We start from the raw sequence: 19146 nt of genomic DNA, 5'->3' as shown, positions 1-19146 counted from the left end.
TAAAAGAAAGGGATGGTACCTCATTAGAGGTAACTACTCCATACTTGTTCAGCTCATCACCATACTGTATTTATATGATAAATTATGGTCTGACTAAGTGCTTGATTCCTTGCCATGAGTCTGACCTAAAAATAGTATGAACACTAATATCCTCTACAAATTATTGTGTGAAAGAAGAAATGTAATAATTGTACGATATTATATTAGAACATGTCATAACTATGCTGACACTGAGTAAAGATGTGCCAGCTTATATATCTTCACAAGTGGCTGTCCATTGCAATGTAGATATGCATGTAAATAATTTTGAATTAATTAGATGGTGGGTTGAAAATATGCAAGTACTATTATAGAATGATAACATGAAATAAACTGGAAGCTGCATCTTTGTAAGACATAGTTGCAACTGCAAAGGTCTACTATGTTGGATGCGGAAGCAAACAAACAAACCCCCGAGGGAGGAAAGACTATCATAAGAACTCCGTTGTTTCTCGTATCATTTACTCACCTTACTCACCTTTGACAAAACACAGAAAACTTCATCGGACAACTAAGCATACAAACGCTAGCAAGCATTCAGTTTTATAGATTACTTTGGGAGAAACTAATGTTTCGTCGTAGTGGCGCGTGCACAAATATAGAACCTTTGCTCCTAGCAAATGCATCAATCATCTCATACAGGCATATATTTGCGGTGTGATGTATATACATGCAAATTTAAAACTAAGTATTGGAGAAACGACAAACCCATAATTAACTTGAACTGAAGGTGTAATACGCAAAGCTGACATGTACGTGTCCAGCCTTCACCTACCAGCACTCATCCTTCATGGTAGTCAAGTGTGCACATAAAGATGTAAAAATCAAAAGATGCGTGCTTCGAGAACCTAGTAGTATTACGTTCATTGTAAATAAGTAAGTTCAGACTTTTGCATGATGCTTATCACTCATCTATGGATGAGCGTATCATGCTTCTCCAAACTATTACGGTCATTGACAACCCTATTTTCTATCATTTTAGCATGGACTTTTTAAAATGCCATCTCATTTGAGCTAGCTATTGCCAATGAAAAATTCAGGCACACAGGGATGCAACCACCATACACGTATGTGTGTGTACTGCGGTTCCCTCTGCATGCTGGCCATCGATCCACCATGAACTTGCATCACAACCTCATCGGTTTTGAGCATTATGAGTACCATTAGATTTTGGTGGGGTTAGGGCGGCACGATGCACCTCAAATCGACCGGGTTTTGATCAGGCTGCAGAAGCGCTGCAACACAAATATAAACGAATTGCTGTAAAAAAAATCAATCAGCTTTCGTTAATCAGCTATTGATTGAGTCGACTAACAGATGATTATGTCTATGTCAACCTAAACGGACGAACATAATATTGTGGTACCAAAAATTACTTCACTCCTTATTGCTGGCTTGAAAGATCGTTATGCACTTTCCTAGCACCGCAGATGGGGCTTGAAGCATTCTGATGCTGTTGCTCGTCTAAAATAGCTGAAAATTAGTATATACCGGTGCCATGATCAATTGATACACTGCAACTGTGATAATATATCCCTCTTTTCTTCTCAGGTCTCATGTGTGGTGCCCAGCAGTCAACACATATGAAAAAAGAAGATGAATCAAACACACACATATATATGGGGAATACATAACGAATTTAAAAGGAACCAAAGATGCATACATACCAATTTCTAGTTGTGTACGTGGGCATGAAGCCTTTAAGCTAGCGTAGTACCAATTTCTATCACTGGGTTGTGTATATACAAAAGTCTCCATCTTGGCTCACGGCACCAATTAGCATGCAGGACTGGATCCGATCGTTCTGATCTGCTGGGAGCTGCCGATGATAAGTTGAATTTGGGGAACTGTCAGCGTTGGTGCAGCATGTCTCGTACAGGAGAGATGTACGGGCATGCATGCCGAGCAATGGATGATTTAGGGCTGACGCCAATTGCACAAAAAGCTTTTGGGAGCTTTTGGGAGAGAATATGCGTGAGATCTATCGTTTTGGGAGAGAATAAGCATATATGCATGAGTCTAGCGTGGGAGAGATGTTTTTTTTTTGAGAGAGAATAAGCGTATATATGCATGAGATAGATCTATCGTGGGAGAGATTTTTTTTTTTGACAGTATCATGGTAGAGAAGATAATACAATATATTTGTGGACATGTTTATTTTACGTAATGGCAGTGGTGGGTAATTTTGAGAGGAGATGGTATTGTTTTTTTAGGTTTAAAGTGGATCAAATGGTCATGATTTTCTAATCTACACAATTAAAGGTCAGATGTTACTGATTATTATGGGATTTTCTAGCTTATTTCTCTAATTTCTGGTTACCCCATAAAGTACTTTTTATATATAAATAGATTCGATCAAGTGAATTGCTATTACTTTCCCTAGCTGATTAACTTGGCACACGAAGGAAACTGGATGCAACAAGATATGCGTAGAAGGTGATTGCATGGAAGTCACTGAAATCATGCAAAACGGAGGAAATTCGCTTGGACCGGCAGCAGCAATTTATGAAGAATGCTCTTTCTTAGCTCGTAATTTTATTTTTATAATTTTTTCTCATTGTCCTAGGGAAGCTAATATGGCGGCAGATTTGTTGGCTAGGAATTCCGAGGTCTCCAGAACTATTATGTGGAAATCAGTGCCTCCGGATTTTCTGCTAGATGTATTGACAAACGATGTATCGCTGTTTTCACATGAAATATAAACCGCCATGATGGCTTTTCCCTCAAAAAAAAAACTTGGCACACGAATGACGTACATTTTCAAACAGCTGAATGTCCACAAGCAGACACCTCTCATGCAAACACATCAAGAAAAAACACCAACAACCACAAAGAAACTTACAATGTAAAGCATCTCCTTTTTCAAAGTGGTTGAACCCCATTAATAGGATCTGGATGACTGGAGCCTGACCCTCCCTCTGTTCCGGCGGACACACAGGAATACACCAATGTAAAGCATTAGAGAAGTTCTATTCCTTGTGATTTTTCATAAAAGAAAACTTTGAATAGTATTCGCTCCGTTCCAAAATATTTGTCGGAGTCAAAATTCTGTAGATTCGATCATATCTGTGGAAACATTACTTGCATCTACTGTGCATGTTAAATTGTGATCCAAATTATACCGTGTTGGACTAGACGTAGTACAATCGGTGTGGGCCTTTGCGTTGGTACCGACGCGTACGAGTACAACTCGTTTACTTGTCCTCCAAGGACTCTCGTGTATTGCCCTCTTATATACCCCATGCAGTCGCATCTCAGATGACCTGTCGTCTCGTGCTTGTAATACTCCTCCATCATAGTGATTGCGCCTTCGTGCGTCCGTGATTTTCTCCCGCAAGGGTTTCCACGTAAAAATTCGTGTCTCTTTGTCTCGTTTATTTCTCGTTATTATCTAACAAGTTGTATACAGAGCTGAGGTTACAGATACGAGATTTGAGATCGGAATTAGGTTGCACGTCCATGTCGCCGGCGCACACGACCAGGCGATCCGCCGATACGAAGTCGGATCGATTTCTACTGCACCTGCACGTCACCGAGTCCGGTAGGTGGTCCAATCAGTGCGTGCTGCTTCATCTCGATCGGCGCACGGAGCCACAGCGGCATCACATCTACAAGTACTACTTCTTCGCGCTCCAGGTCATCGCACATGGAACTAGTACTACTCACGTGAAGACAAGTACAGGAGCACTATTTGGATTTGGTATTACTACCTCACGTGAGGCATATCTGATCCCTAGTACCACTAGTACTGCTCAGATTTATTTCCTTTTCTTCGTCGACTGCTACGTCCACTTGAGACTACCAGGTGCCATCTCTCTGGTTCTTTGTCCTGCAACTTTAATTCTATCAAGAATTTTCTCTACCGGCTTGTACTACTTTGTGCACAGTTTATCGACTCATGGCATCCATGAAGTATGATCTTCCGCTGCTGGACTGTGACACAAGGTTTACCCTATGGCAAGTCAAGATGCGGGCGTTGTTGGCACATGCCGACTATGATGTAGCACTGGATAGTTTTGGGAAAAACCGAATTGAGGACTGGACTGCTGAGGAGAAAAGAATTGATTGTAAGGCTTTGTCACAAATTCAACTCCATTTGCATAATAATATTTTGCAGGAAGTTTTGAGCGAGAAACTGCCGCCGCTCTATGGTTAAAGCTGGAAGGGATTTGCATGACTAAAGACCTCACCAGCAAGATGCATCTGAAGCAAAAATTATTCCTGCACAGGTTACTCGAGGGAGGTAATGTTTTGAATCATATTTCAGAATTTAAGGAGATTATATCTGATCTAGCTGCAATGGAGATTAAGTATGAAGAGGAAGATACTGCTCTAATGTTACTTTGTTCACTGCCAAGTTCTTATACCAATTTTCGAGACACCATATTATACAGTCGTGATACTCTCACACTTAATGAAGTTTATGAAGCTTTGAACTCTAAGGAGAAGATGAAATTAATGGTGCCTCATGATGGTTCGAGTTCATCCCAAGCCGAGGGATTATCTGTTCGTGGCAGGACAAAGGAAAAGAACTCCAATAATGGAAACAGAGGCAAAAGTAAGAACGGCTACAGGGGTCGGTCGCAATCCAGAGACAAGAAATATTGCAGGTATTGCAAGAGAGACGGGCATGACATCTCTGAGTGTTTCAAGTTGCAGAACAAGGAAAAGAGAAAAGGTAACAAACAAGGTGAAAATTCTGCTAACGTTGCTCGTGATGTTAGTTCCTATGATGCTCTTGCCGTTATTGCTGGCTGAGACCAATGATGAGTGGGTTCTTGACACTGCATGCACTTTTCATATGTGTCCACATAGAGATTGGTTTAATACTTTTGATTCCAATACTTATGATGGTTCCGTTTTGGGTTTTGATAATTCACCATGCAAGATTGAAGGCATAGGTTCTATTCGAATTAAGATGTTTGATGGCATAATCAGAACTTTGACAGATGTTCGGTATATTTCGAAGATGAAGAGAAATCTTATCTCTGTTAGTGCCCTTGATGCAAAGGGGTACAAGTATTCAGGTGGAGATAGTGTTTTGAAGGTCACCAAAGGCTCCCTTATTGTGATGAAAGGTGACTTAAGTTCGACCAATGGTCTTTATTACCTTCGAGGTTCTACCGTTTCAGGTAACGCTACTCCAGTTATTTCAAAGATTCTGATTGTGATGCTGCTAACCTTTGGCATATGCGTCTTGGACATATGAGTGAACTTGGTTTGGCAGAGTTAAATAAGAGGTCTTCTTGATGGATATGAACCTGGTAAATTGAAATTTTGTGAGCATTGTATCTTCGGCAAGCACAAGAGGGTGAAGTTCAACACTTCGACTCATACAACCGAAGGTATTCTTGATTATGTGCATTCTGATTTATGGGGACCATCTCGCAAAAAGTCACTAGGTGGTGCTAGTTACATGCTGACTATTATTGATGATTATTCGAGAAAAGTTTGGCCTTATTTCTTGAAGCATAAATATGAAGCATTCTCAGCATTTAAGGAGTGGAAGATTATGATTGAAAGACAAACTGAAAAGAAGGTAAAGATACTTCGCACTGATAATGGTATGGAGTTCTATTCTAAACAATGTAAGAATTATTGCAAGTCTGAAGGCATTGTCAGACATTACACCATTCCTTATACTCCTCAACAAAACTGTGTTGCTGAGCGTATGAACAGGACCATTATTTCCAGAGCCCGTTGCATGTTGTCCAATGCAGGTTTGCATAGGCGTTTTTGGGCTGAGGCCGCTTCCACTGCTTGTTATCTCATTAACCGTTCACCATCTATTGCTCTTAATAAGAAAACTTCAATTGAGGTATGGTCTGATTCACCTGCTGATTATTCACAGTTGAGAGTTTTTGGTTGCACTGCTTATGCTCATGTTGATAATGGAAAGTTGGAGCCTAGGGCTGTTAAGTGCATCTTTTTTGGTTATAAGTCTGGTGTTAAAGGTTTTAAATGGTGGAATCCTGAAACCTAGAAGATTATTATTAGCAGAAATGTTATCTTTAATGAATCTGCTATGTTACATGATGTTTCATCTACTAATGTTCCTGTTGAGAGTGAACAACAGCCTCCTATTCAGCAGCCTACTGTTCAGGTGGAGCATGTTATTAACTCAGGTGATACATCTAGTAATGAAATTGTTGATGCACATGATGAACCCGTCGTTAATGATGATCATGTCACTCCGACTCCAAATCAGCCTATTGTTCCGCCCAGTTGGAATCTTGCACGTGACTGAGTTAGACGGGGTATTAATAAACCAAACAGGTTAATTGAAGAGTGCAATATTGTTTCTTTTGCTTTATCTGTTGCAGAAGAAATTGAAGGTAATTCTGAGCCTTCTTCATATTCTGAGGCTATTATTTCTGGTGATAGTAATAAGTGGATGACCGCTATGCATGATGAGATGGAATCACTTGAAAAGAATGACACTTGGGATTTAGTAAAATTGCCTAGAGAGAAGAAACATATTCGTTGCAAGTGGGTTTTCAAGAGAAAAGAAGGTGTTTCTCTTAATGATGAGACAAGATATAAAGCAAGGTTAGTTGCTAAAGGTTACAGTTAGATTCCAGGTATTGACTATAACAAAGTCTTTTCTCCTGTTGTGAAGCATAGCTCTATTCGCACTTTACTCAGTATTGTTGCCATGCATGATCTTGAGCTTGAACAATTGGATGTTAAAACTGCATTTTTACATGAAGAATTAGAAGAGGATATTTATATGGAACAACCTAAAGGTTTTGTTATTCCTGGAAAAGAAAAGCTTGTCTGTAAGTTAAAGAAATCTCTTTATGGATTGAAGCAATCCCCTAGACAGTGGTAGAAGAGATTTGACACCTTTATGCTCTCTCAAGGTTTCAAAAGGTCTAACTATGATAGTTGTGTTTATTTAAAAACTGTCAAAGGTTCAACTATTTATTTGCTCCTTTATGTTGATGATATGCTAATTGCTGCAAAGAGTATGTCAGAGACTAATGAACTAAAGAAGCAATTGAGTAATGAATTTGAGATGAAGGATTTGAGTGCAGCAAAGAAAATACTTGGCATGGAAATATCCAGAGATAGACCGTCTGAAAAAGTGTATCTAAGTCAGAAGGGATATATTGATAAAGTTCTTCGTCGTTTTAATATGCATAATGCCAAGCCAGTAAGTACTCCGTTAGCTGCACACTTTAAATTATCATCAGCTTTATGTCCTAAGTCAGATGCAGATATTGAGTACATGTCTAGAGTTCCCTATTCGAGTGCAGTTGGTTCACTTATGTATGCCATGGTTTGTTCTCGTCCAGATTTATCATATGCATTGAGTGTTGTCAGTAGATACATGGCTAATCCTGAAAAAGAGCATTGGAGAGCAGTCCAGTGGATTTTCAGATACCTGCAATGTACTTCTAATACTTATTTACAGTTTGGGAAAACTGGAGATGGACTTGTTGGTTTTGTTGATTCTGATTTTGCTGGTGATTTGGATAAGAGAAGATCACTTACAGGTTATGTTTTCACCATTGGTGGTTGTGCTGTGAGTTGGAGAGCAACTTTGCAGTCTATTGTGGCTTGTTCCACTACTGATGCCGAGTATATGGCTATTTCTGAGGCATGCAAAGAAGCTATCTGGTTGAGAGGTTTGTACACTGAGCTTTGTGGAGACTCATCTTGCCCTACCGTATTTAGTGACAGTCAAAGTGCTATATATCTTACAAAGAATCCGATGTATCATGAGAGAATAAAGCACATTGATGCCAGATATCACTATATTCGAGATGTTGTTGTTGAAGGTGATTTGAAGGTATGCAAGATAAGTACTCATGATAACCCTGCTGATATGATGACAAAGCCAGTTCCGACCAATAAGTTTGAGCTTTGCTCAGGCTTAGTTGATATTTCTCACTAGTCCTATGGACTTTGGCGCACAAGGTGTTTATGCTGATTTGGATGGAGTTATTCATTTTCTTTGACTACTGGAGGAAATTTGGATCAAGGTGAAGATTGTTAAATTGTGATCCAAATTATACCGTGTTGGACTAGACGTAGTACAACCGGTGTGGGCCTTTGCATTGACGTCGACGCGTACGAGTACAACTCGTTTACTTGTCCTTCAAGGAATCTCATGTATTGCCCTCTTATATACCCTATGTAGTCGCACCTCAGACGGTTTGTCGTCTCGTGCTTGTAATACTTCTCCATGATAATAATTGCGTCTTCGTGCGTCCGTGGTTTTCTCCCGCAAAAGTTTCCACATAAAAATCCGTGTCTCTTTGTCTTGTTTATTTCTCGTTATTATCTAACAGTGCACTTCCCTGCTCTCAACGCTAACTTAAGCGTACAGCCGCTGGCTCCTTGCAGAAATCAAAGCTGCGAGTCGTCGTCCCTTTGCGAGCTCTAAACCGTCGCATTCATGGCGATGATGGCAACTGGCACGAACTTCGGCTGAACCTTATCTTCTCCGCAGCCAGGCTGCCATGACAATGCAGAAAGGAAGCGGCGTGTTGACCCACGCCAGCATACGTTGCATCATCAGCCATGACAATACCCCATCTGCCCACTTTTCCTGAAGAAGATGCCCGCATGGCCGCATGCATAAATAAAGCCAGAGGCGTACCATCAAGCAGCCAAGAAACGAAGCTGCTAGCTGCTCGGCGCACACATGTCGGCATCCTCCTCCTCTGCGCCAGCGGCCGCCGTGGCGACGTCGACCCGCCTCATCCTGGTGCACGGCACGGGCCACGGCGGGTGGTGCTGGTACAAGGTCGCCACCCTCCTCCGCGCCGCGGGGCACCGCGTCGACGCGCCGGACCTCGCGGCCTGCGGCGCCGACGCGCGCCGGCTGAGCGACCCGCCAACCTTCGAGGACTACAGCGAGCGGTGCTCGTGGGCCACAGCTTCGGCGGCATGAGCGTCGCGCTCGCCGCCGAGGAGTTCCCCGACAAGGTCGCCGCCGCCGTGTTCCTCACCGCCTTCATGCCGGACTGCGCCGGCCCGCGCACCCGCGTCATCGAGCAGGTCCCCGTGTCCGACTGGATGGACAGCGTGGTCGACGAGGAGCACGTCCCGCCGTCGGTGTTCCTCGGGCCCGACTTCGTGCGCCGGAAGCTCTACCAGCTGACCTCCGAAGAGGACTACACGCTGTGCCAGAGCCTCGCGCGGGTGAGCTCCTACTACGTGGCCGACCAGCAGCAACGGCCGCCGTTCAGCGCTGCCCGATACGGCGCGGTGACCAAGGTCTATGTGATTGCCAAGCAGGACCAGGCCATGGTCGAGGAGTACCAGAGGCAGATGATCGCAGGCATCCCCGTGGCTGAGGTGAGGGAGATGGCTGACGCCGACCACATGGCCATGCTCTCCGCGCCGGAGGAACTTGCGGGCCACCTCGCCGACATCGCCAACAACTACACTTGATCGATTTGCGGAGCCTACTTGTACTGTTCCTAAGATAAAACGCATGTCTTCCGTAGTTGGATTGTACTTACAATTAGAGGAAGAAATCTACTGAAATGTGAGTCCAGATGTACCGCAGACGAGGGCTCTTTTTCAAATGAATTTTATATAAATTACATGTGGTATGCAAATCTGTAGATATTTTCCAATAGAATCTAGTATTTGATTCAAAGGAACAAATGTTTCAAACTCTGCATTGATCGTCATCCTATGATACCCATGATATGAATTTGATCTCTTTACAACATTCCTTATTTTTCTTAGAGCAACTCCAAGGGGCTGACTCAAAGGGACGGCAATTTTGTTCGCTTTTCGTTCGTTTGGATCAGTCAAACGAACATAGACGTCCGCTTCCGTGTTTGGGTTGACGTATGCGCCCAAAGCTCGCCCGACCCATTTTGACGGCGTTGACAAAAAGAAAATAGTGCATGCATATTTAAAATAAAAAACAACTTAATTAAACATTAAAGCCAGCCAAGAAAGCCGGCGAGAGTCCACGCGTCCACATTAGCATTGAATAAAACTAAAAACAAACTAAACTACGAGGCGGTGCGCTGCCCTAGGCGTTGTCATCGTCGTCCTCAGGGTCGGTGAGGTCGATGAGCGTCGACGCAGGGCCGGTCCAGGGGAACGCCGTGTTCCAGGCGGCGGCAATGTCAGTCGCGGGCAGCTGTGCGTCCGCCTGTGCAGCCGCGGCCTGGCGCGCCTCCTCCTCGAGGTTGCGCTCAAGCATCTCCTTGTACTCGCCGTGACGGCGCTCCTCGGCCAGCCGTCGCTGGCGCCACATCTCGAGGTACACCGCCTCCTGCGCCGGTGTCACCTCCATCCAAATCGGTGGCGCGGAGACCCACTCGCGCACTACTCCCATCCTGGAGTAGCGCTTGATGGGGGACGGCTGCGGCTGCGGCTGCGGCTCGGCCTTGACGCGGCGACGGGGAGGGGACGACGGGGCCATCGGCGGCAGCGCGCAGTCGCCTGCCGCGGAGAGGGCAATGACCTACGACATGGCCGCCTCGTACCGAGCCTCCTCTTCCTCCACCGCCTCCATCCTGCGCCGCTCGTCCTCCTCGCTCTCCCGATAGACCGCCGCAAGGGCCGCCTGGTAGGCGTCCTCCGCTGCCTGGTCCTCCTCGCGGACGACGAGCGACGGCGACGGCACGCTGCGGTCGACCTGGCGCACGCCGCGTCGCCTCGCCTCCTCGTGCTCGAAGGCGAACCACCTTGCCCAGTTGGGCGAGTCGGTTGCGTAGGCGGGGTCGCAGCGCTGCTTCGGCGTCTGCAGCGCCCGCCGGCGCCGCACCTCCTTCGCATGCGCCCTAGCCGACCGTGGCGCCGCCGGCACTGGGATCCTTTCCGGATCTAGATGCCAGCCGTGCGGCAGGGTGGCATCGGGGTAGGAAGAGGCACGCGGTGCTGCCAGTGCCACTACGCCTGGTGCACTGGCACGTTCACACGTTGTCTCTGCCGGTGAGCCAACGCCGGCGGAGGCGGGAGGAACTCCGAGAGAAAAGGGATGGCGGGAGCCTTGCCCTTGGCCTTGCTGCTGCTGGCGCCGGAGAAGAGCCCCATCTCACTGTGGTGGTGGTGGCTAGGGTTTGCCGGCGACGGGGGAGCAGAGTTTGCTAGATGTGGACGTCGATTTGGATGAGGACGGCCCCGCCGCACGGTCGGCTTAAAAAAGGACGACCGCCGTCGCTGACGCGTGGGCCCGAGGTCATAAATTAAGCTGACCAGGTTAACCGCGGGCGGTTGGACGGCCGTCAGATGGGGCCGCGGCAGACACCGAGAATGCGCGCGTGTCGTCCGTTCCGTGTCCGCGACGACGCATTTGGGTTGCAAATTTTGGCCGCAAATGTGTCGGCGCGGACGCAAAGTGGATGAAATTTAAGTTTGGGACGGCGCGTTGGGCCACCATTTTTGTCCGCGCCGACCCAAACAAACGCAGACAGACGAAATAGATTGCCCCATTGGAGTTACTCTTATGGTACAAACAAACAACTTGTTGATATTTGTGTACTTCATTCCTGTAGGATTCCAACTTCTGTATGTTTTTCAAATCTTGCTAACCAAACAACTGCTGCAGCGTATTTAGAGTTGGGCCACTTATTATGTTCGTCCATACTTGTGCCTATGGTTTAAATATATAATGGGCAATCACTAGTTAAAGGTAACCCATTGCAAAGACCATTCACTATATTCTCATGTGTTGACAAGTGGCGCACAACATGTGAGTTCTATCTTTTTTTAGATTTATTCTTTCAAAATATTTTATCCCTAATTGTGCGTCCAAATACCGAACCGTTTTCGTCTTTGAATTTCTCGCATTGAGATCTTCTAAACTGGATCCCAAGTTAATGAGTTTCGACGAAAAAACAGAAAAAAAGAAAATAAAAAAGGAAACAAAAAGCGAAAACAAAATCCAAAAAAGGAAAACCGAAAAGCCGGCAATAAAAAAAGAGTATGAAAAGAACTGAAGCCCGGAAGAACGGTTGTGATTTTTACTTTTTTGAAAGCACATATTGTGTTTTTCACTTTATTCAAGGAAACACACACTGTACTTTTTACGAAAGTAAGGGTATGCTTCTCACGGAAGCACAATCTCTTTACGATGAAGACAGTTTTGCTTTTCCCATTTGGAGAAGCACACGCTTCTCGTGGAGGAGCACAACAGAGGGCGCGTAAGCACCTCTTGCGGAAAAGACTGCTTCCTAGCAAAAAATAAAAATCAAACCCCCACCCTTCAAAACCTAGGGAAAATCAGGTAAGAACAAAGAAAAGTATCTAAAACCAAAAAATGCGTATGGAAAAATAAAAAGTAAAAGTCCAGAGAGAGTGTCCAACACGTGACATGTGGCGATGGCTACCACTTCTTGGATTATGCTCAAGCTCCGCCAATGCCAGCGGGAGCATCTCAAGGGTTAACTTTTAGTTAGTTTTTTAGAACGGAGACGCACGATGCGTACGGCTTTAAATTAATAAAGCCCACCACAGGCAGCATCCAACAAAGGAACAGAGAGTTCGAACGGAATAAAAAGGGGGTCAAAAGCCCAAAGTACTGAACATGCAACCGGCCTCAGCCTGAAAAGAGAGATGGCAATTAAAGGGACGAGGCGGCCAGTCCAAAAGCGCCACGGGCGGGGACTTAGCGTCGGGCTTCAATCTGAATCATGCGAATCCGCTCCATGGCCTTCATCATCCGGTCTGCATCACGCCATTTCCCCAACGGTGTCCATGTCTGGAGAAACAAGTGGCATTTGAAAATAATATCAGTAGGGTGAGCAGGGAACTTGTGTTCGATAGTCATCTTATTACGGGTGGTCCACAATGACCAGCACAGCGCCCCTACGCATCGCCACAGCACGCGCCCGAAACTACCTCTATGAGCGAGAAGTATCCCACGTAGGTCCGCAGCCGTTTGGGGATTCCAGTTATGCGCAAAAGCCTCACGGACGGCACTCCAAGCAAACCGTGCTAGGTGACATTGAAAGAAGATGTGGTTCGCATCTTCGTGCGCTCCACATAGCGCACATGACCCATCCGAAGGGCCGTGTCGAATGGCAATGTTGTTAGACGAAGGTAGGCGGTCACGGAATAATTGCCAAAGGAACACTTTGATCTTTAGAGGGATAGACGCTTTCCATAGCCCCCTAGCTATGTCGAGGGTCGGTCCCTCAGTCAGCTTGTTGTAAAGCGATTGTACTGTGAACTTGCCGGATCTCGAGAGGGACCAGGAGACCGAGTCAGCCTCAGGGCAGAGAGAGACCCCTTGCAAGGCAGTTAGGAGCCCATCCCAACTTGACCGTTCATGGGCGAGGAGAGGTCTTTTGAAAGCTATGGCAGGAGGGTTAGTTCTAAGCGCGTCGGCCACCAAGATTTCAACGCCCGTCACTAGTTGGTAGATGTCAAAGTGGCTTCGCCATAAAGGCTCCGCCCCTAGCCAGTGATCGTGCCAGAGTCTCGTGGTTTTCCCATTCTTAACGCAGAACTTGGCCCCAAGCGTGAAGGCCGGCTTAACCGCCTAAATCCCATTCCAGAAAGGCGATCCCTTCGCCTTTGAGGTGAGAAAGTTCCCATCGGGGAAGTATTTGGCGCGAAGAATTTCGGCCCAAAGCCCTTGTTCGTTCTGGGAGAGTTTCCATATCCACTTGACAAGGAGAGCTACATTCATGAGTTTGGAGTTGAGGATCCCAAGGCTACCGAACTTCTTGGGGCGGCAAAGCGCCGCCCACTTGATCAGGTGGTATTTCTTTTTTGTCCCAGTCCCTTCCCAAAAGAACTTAGATCTAGGGGTGTCGAGCTTGGCTGAACTCCGTCAGCCAGCAGGAACATGCCCATGGTAAACAAGGGCAGGGAGGACAGACTAGAATTCGTCAGAATCAACCTAGCCGCAGATGAAAGGAATCTGCCGCGCCAGGGGCTGACCCGGTTCGCCACTTTGCCATATAGTGGTTCCCATTCGAGAATCGAAATGTGTTTGTCCGAAATGGGAAGTCCTAGGTACTTAATTGGGAAACTCCCTAGTTTGCAATTAAGTAGGTTAGCAATGCGAGAGGCGCTGGGATTGTCCATCCCAATGGCAATCACCTCGCTCTTCAGAAAATTAATCTTCAAGCCGGAAATGATCTCTAAAGCGAGGAGGATGAGCTTAATCGAGGCTATGCTATGGTCATCGGGCTCGAAGAGCAGCAGGGCGTCGTCCGCATATTGTAAGTGGGTGATCCCTCCAGGGCACAGGTGAGGCACCACACCTCGGATATGGCCTGCGATCTTGGCCTTGTTCACCATGGCCGAGAGAGCGTCGGCAACAAAGTTGAAAATCAAAGGCGAGGAGGGGTCTCCTTGTCTGAGACCGCGTTTGTTGCGGAAGAAGTTCCCCACTTCTCCGTTGATTGCAATCGCAGTCTGGCCCCCCGCGACCAGTTGCATAATGCGATGAATGAAACCCGATGAATCCCTTCCGGGTCAGCACCTCACGAATGAACTCCCAGTTCACTCGGTCGTAGGCTTTCTCGAAGTCGAGCTTGAAGAGCACGGCCGGTTGTCGCGTGTGCTTAAGCTCGTGCATGATCTCTTGCAAAACTACCGGACCTTCTAAGATGTTACGGCCTTTGAGGAAACCCGACTGGCAACGGTCGATCACACGTTGTGCAACCGGGGCAAGTCTCGAAGAGTAGGCTTTGGAGCATAATTTGAAAGGCACGTTAATAAGGGTGATGGGGCGGTATTGCTTGATCGAGTCCGCCCCCTTGACTTTAGGGATGAGGCTAATGACACCAAAATTGAGGCGAGAGATGTCTATTGTGCCTAGCGCAAATCCATTGATAATATCATAGAAAATGTCCTTGAGCGCCGGCCAGAGCCGCCGGAAAAAAGACACCGGCCATCCGTCCGGCCCTGGCGCGGTATCGGTCTTCATCGAGCCAATCGCCTCATCGATCTCCCCCGTGGAGAAGGATAGGGCCAGGCCATCGTTCTCAGCTTGCGACACACAAGATTCTTCCCCCTAGAAGTCTGCACGGAGGCGCAGTGGCTTTTCTTCCGCTGTTCCCAACAGGTTAAGGAAGAAGTCGTAGATGTGCCGCAAGATTTCGGCCTGGCTGACCAGTAGCCCCTGGTCCGATTGCAATCTCAGAATCGAACATTTCCTCTTGCGGTCGTTGGCGAAGGCATGGAAATAGCCCGTGTTAGCATCCCCTTTGGTAATCCACTTGACGCCATCCCTCCGGCGCCAATATTCCTCCTCTTCCCTGAGGATGGCAAGCACTTGATTTTCAAGGGCGTAACGGTTAGCCCACTCCGCTTCCGAGAAGGAACGCGAGTCGGCCTGGACGTCAAGTGCCTTGATTTCCTCGACAAGATCTTCCCTAGCTCGTTTAGCATCACTGCCATGATTTGCCCCCCACCCTCGCAGGAAACCACGCAGGGACCCGGCCGGATTCACCCAAGTGTCCACAGGACCTCCGGAGCACCCAGCCGCGGCTCTAGCCTGTTCCCAGCGCGCAAGGAGCATAGGCATGAAACCCTCTACCTCGAACCACCCTGTTTCGAAGTAGAAGCGTGAGCTACGCTTGATCCTATCCTCCCTAGATGCCAGGATCAGAGGAACATGATCTGAACCAATGCGTGTTTCAGCAACCAGCGTGCACATGGGGAAGATCATCTCCCAATCAGACGTAGCAAAAACACGGTCCAGGACGCTCCGAACCGGGTTGAGTTGTTTGTTAGTGCACGTGTATCTAGCCCCTGTCCTAGCAATTTCCCGAAGAGCGCAAGCTGCAATGGCATTGTTAAAAAGGGAAACCCTAGGCCAGTCGATGTTGCTGTTATTCTTGTCCGCAACTGATCGGATAAGGTTAAAATCGCCCCCAAGGACAATGGGGATGTTAGCGGCTTGCTTGGCCCCGACCAAGACTTGGATTTCACCTAAGAAATCAGCCGCGCGAGAGTGATCGGCCGGCCCGTAAACACAAACGATCGCCCAGGATGCGAGAGAGACCCTATGTTTAATGGTGACTGAAATGAAGAACGTACCCACATCCCAGGTTACAACATCACAAACATCAGAATTACAACCCAGAAGAAGGCCGCCCGAATGGCCTACTGAAGGGACCCAACCCCACACGAAGCGATGGAGAGGATCGTAGGCCGCCAGATCGCGGTACGAAAAATCCTCTTTGATCGTTTCTTGAAGCGCGACAACATCAATCCTCTCGCGCGCGATATACTCCCTAAGTTGCGTGCGACGACCCGAGTGCCCGCAACCACTAATATTCCAAAAGATGTAGCGCATCAGATGATACGATTGCGAAGGCGAACCCCTCTGGAGGTCACCGGTTTAGCCACTCGCTTCTTAGCCTGGGCGCGGCTAGTCGACGGAGCTGTGGCAACCTCCCTGGTTGCGGCAGCCCCCTCAGACAGGACTAGTGTGGCAGGGTTACCCGAAGCCACTGGGTTAGCAGAGACCGCCAACGCTGTGGATTCGGCCTCCCTGGCCTTGGCCGCATCAGCGGCCTCTGCCAAAGCCGCTTGGGCCTCCTCGCGAGCACGTATAAGGGACACAAGCTCGCCACGATTCGAACCTAAATCGAAACCGCTGTCGTCTAGGATAGAAGCTAGATGCGGATCAGAAAACGCGTTCAGAATCTTAAAGGAGGGGGGTGGGTTACCTGAAATCTCCAAGTTCTTGTCCGCTAGGCGTAGCTGGGCACTCTCCAAGGAAGACAATTCACCCAGCGCCGCCTTGGCCCGGGCACTGGGAGCCCGCTGGGGGCCCGGGGATGCCCGAGAGCGCCGTGCCTTGGATGCCGCGCCCGCGGAGCCTAGAGCAGCCTGAAGGTCCACGCACGCCGGCGCCACCGGCGAAGGAAGCGCCAAGGCGGCTTGCTTGACAGGAGGCTTCCTTCCAGCCATCTTCTTGGGGGCGCGCCCAGAGCCCCCCGAACTGCGGCGGCTCGACACCGGGGTGCGGATGGATTGTTCGTTGAGCACCACGCCCGAGTCCGAGCCGAGCAGACTGGGGGAGGCTGGGGCGACAGCCACAGGAGGCGCCGCCGAGCCCACCTTATTGAAAGCCCCCACCAGTGCGCGGGACGGGGGCAGGCTGCTCCCAGCAGTATCCGAGATCGCCAGCGCCCCAGGCTCCGCGTTCTCCTTCCCCTCGTCGAGCGCGAGTTCTTTGATACCCAATTGGTTCCAGGTCTCCGTGTCAATTGACGTGTCCGGTATGCTATCCTCAGGTTCATCTTCGCGCCCAGCCATGTCCACATCCATAGCGCGGTCCCCATTCCCAGAGATGAGCCCGCCCTGGGTCCCTGGATCTTGCTGCTTCTACCCCGCTGGCCCTCCGGTCCCCGGACCAGACGGTCCAGCACTCTTGTCACCCGGGTGCGAGGGAGGAATGTTAGGGCCAGCCGCCGCTGGCCCGTCTCCAGGACACTTTGGGAGTCGCTCCACCTCGACCCGAATGTCATAGCCCTCTTGATTAAACCAAACTTGCACAAAACCATTCATCTTGTCAGGGGATCTGCAACCAAATTTCATCCTCACCGGTCCCACCCGGATGAGGGACAGCTCATCCACCACGATAGGTCTGCCCAGCATCTTGAGCCCCTCCATCAGACGATCGACCTGACGGTGCTTCTTGGGGATGCCATGAAGGCGAAGCCACACCTCCGGCATGGAGAGAGGCACAATCGTCTCATGGATCGAGTCACGAACCAACACCGTAATGTCATTGATGGAGAGGAAAAGCTTTCCACTTGTCTTGGCCATATGCAGAAGATCTGCTAAGGGGAAGCTCACTACAAAGTCATTGTCACCAACCTGCGCAATCTGCCAGTCCCAGTCACCAGCCACCATGTGCTTCAGCTCCTGCTTGAGCGTACGCAGCGAAAGCCTCCCCGGCTCTGCTGATAGTATGGCCCCATTGGCTGTTTTAAGGGCATCGCCCCCCTCCAACTCCTCTTCTTCGAACTCCATGTAGAAGAAACCTTCACCCGGAATGGCACTGCCCATGATCTGTAGATGCAGCTGCTTGCCCGAAGAAGGGCAATACGCCGAGGCATGACCCTCCTGCTTGCAGATCACACAACCGGGGGGGGGGGGGGGGAAGGTGCATTTGGCCTGAAAGTGGCCGGTCCGGCCGCATTTAAAGCACTCACCGCCCTCCTCTTCTACTGGAATGGGAGCGTCCGCCGAGCCCCGCGGCGCATCGGGCGCGACCACTGCGAGCGGTGTAGCCGAAGCTCGGGGCTTTTTTGCCAGTGGGTCCCCATGACCTCCGCCGTACAGGGTTGCTCTTGCTTGTGCTCCAGCTCGCGGCAACGCCCGCCATGCTTACGCTTCTTCTTCATCTCTTGCTGGCCCCACCAGGGGGGAGGAGGACCCCAATCCCCCTCGCGCCCGTGGAAACCAGATCCTGAGTCGTGGCCCTGATAGCCACCGTATCCCCGACCAGCACCGCCGTCTTGACCATGCTCGAAACTACCGCCACCGGCCGCTCGCCCTGCCGCCTTGGCCCGCAGGCGACGCTTCGCCTGCGTCCGAAGGGCCTTCTCGCGCCGCCATTCCTTCTCGGAGAGCGGGGGCTCCATCGGGGGCTTGTCCGCGCGCCAGTCACCCATGGCCGTCACCTCGGCAAAGGACAGGGAGAGAGGTGGAGGAGGGGGAAGCGGAACGAGAGATCTGATGGGGAGACGATGGCGCCGCACCTTACTAGAACGAGCCGGAAACCCTAGCGAGGGGTCGCGGAGGCCCCTGCGCAGCCATATAAAGCGCTGGCAGGCGGGCCAACGGGCCCCCCTAGGCCAGGCCGCCCGTGTGGGCTGACGGGGCCAGGTCCCTCACCAGGGCCCGAGAGCTCCCCCACAGACGACCTGGGCCCCCCGCCAGAAGGCCCGACGGTCATTGGACAGGGCTGGGCCGCCCCAGGCCCAGCGGCCCCCAGCAGGCCCGAGGGCAGGGTGGGCGGCGCCAACCCTAGCGCATCCGCCACCTCCACTACCCGTGCCGCCGCCGCCAACAAGGGGGGGACAGGGAGGGCAGGCCACTCCTCAGGCGACACCGGGGCCACCGCGGACCCAAAACGCCGGGGAGACAGCGGGGGAACCCCCCGCGTGGCCTCAGCTGCTGGCGTCTGCAGCGCACCGCCGTCGACCGCGTGCC

The 19146-nt window shown here is 49.4% G+C and overlaps 1 pseudogene; it reads left to right on the top strand.

Annotated features, from left to right (window-relative positions):
* The first annotated feature begins 8458 nt into the window (after positions 1–8458).
* Positions 8459–9608, top strand: LOC123186038 (salicylic acid-binding protein 2-like; annotated as a pseudogene).
* The last annotated feature ends 9538 nt before the right edge of the window (positions 9609–19146 follow it).

The sequence above is a fragment of the Triticum aestivum genome, chromosome 2A (genome assembly GCF_018294505.1).
Source record: "Triticum aestivum cultivar Chinese Spring chromosome 2A, IWGSC CS RefSeq v2.1, whole genome shotgun sequence".
NCBI lineage: Eukaryota > Viridiplantae > Streptophyta > Magnoliopsida > Poales > Poaceae > Triticum > Triticum aestivum.
Note: the sequence above shows the minus strand (reverse complement) of the source record. Positions and strands in the feature narration are given on the sequence as shown.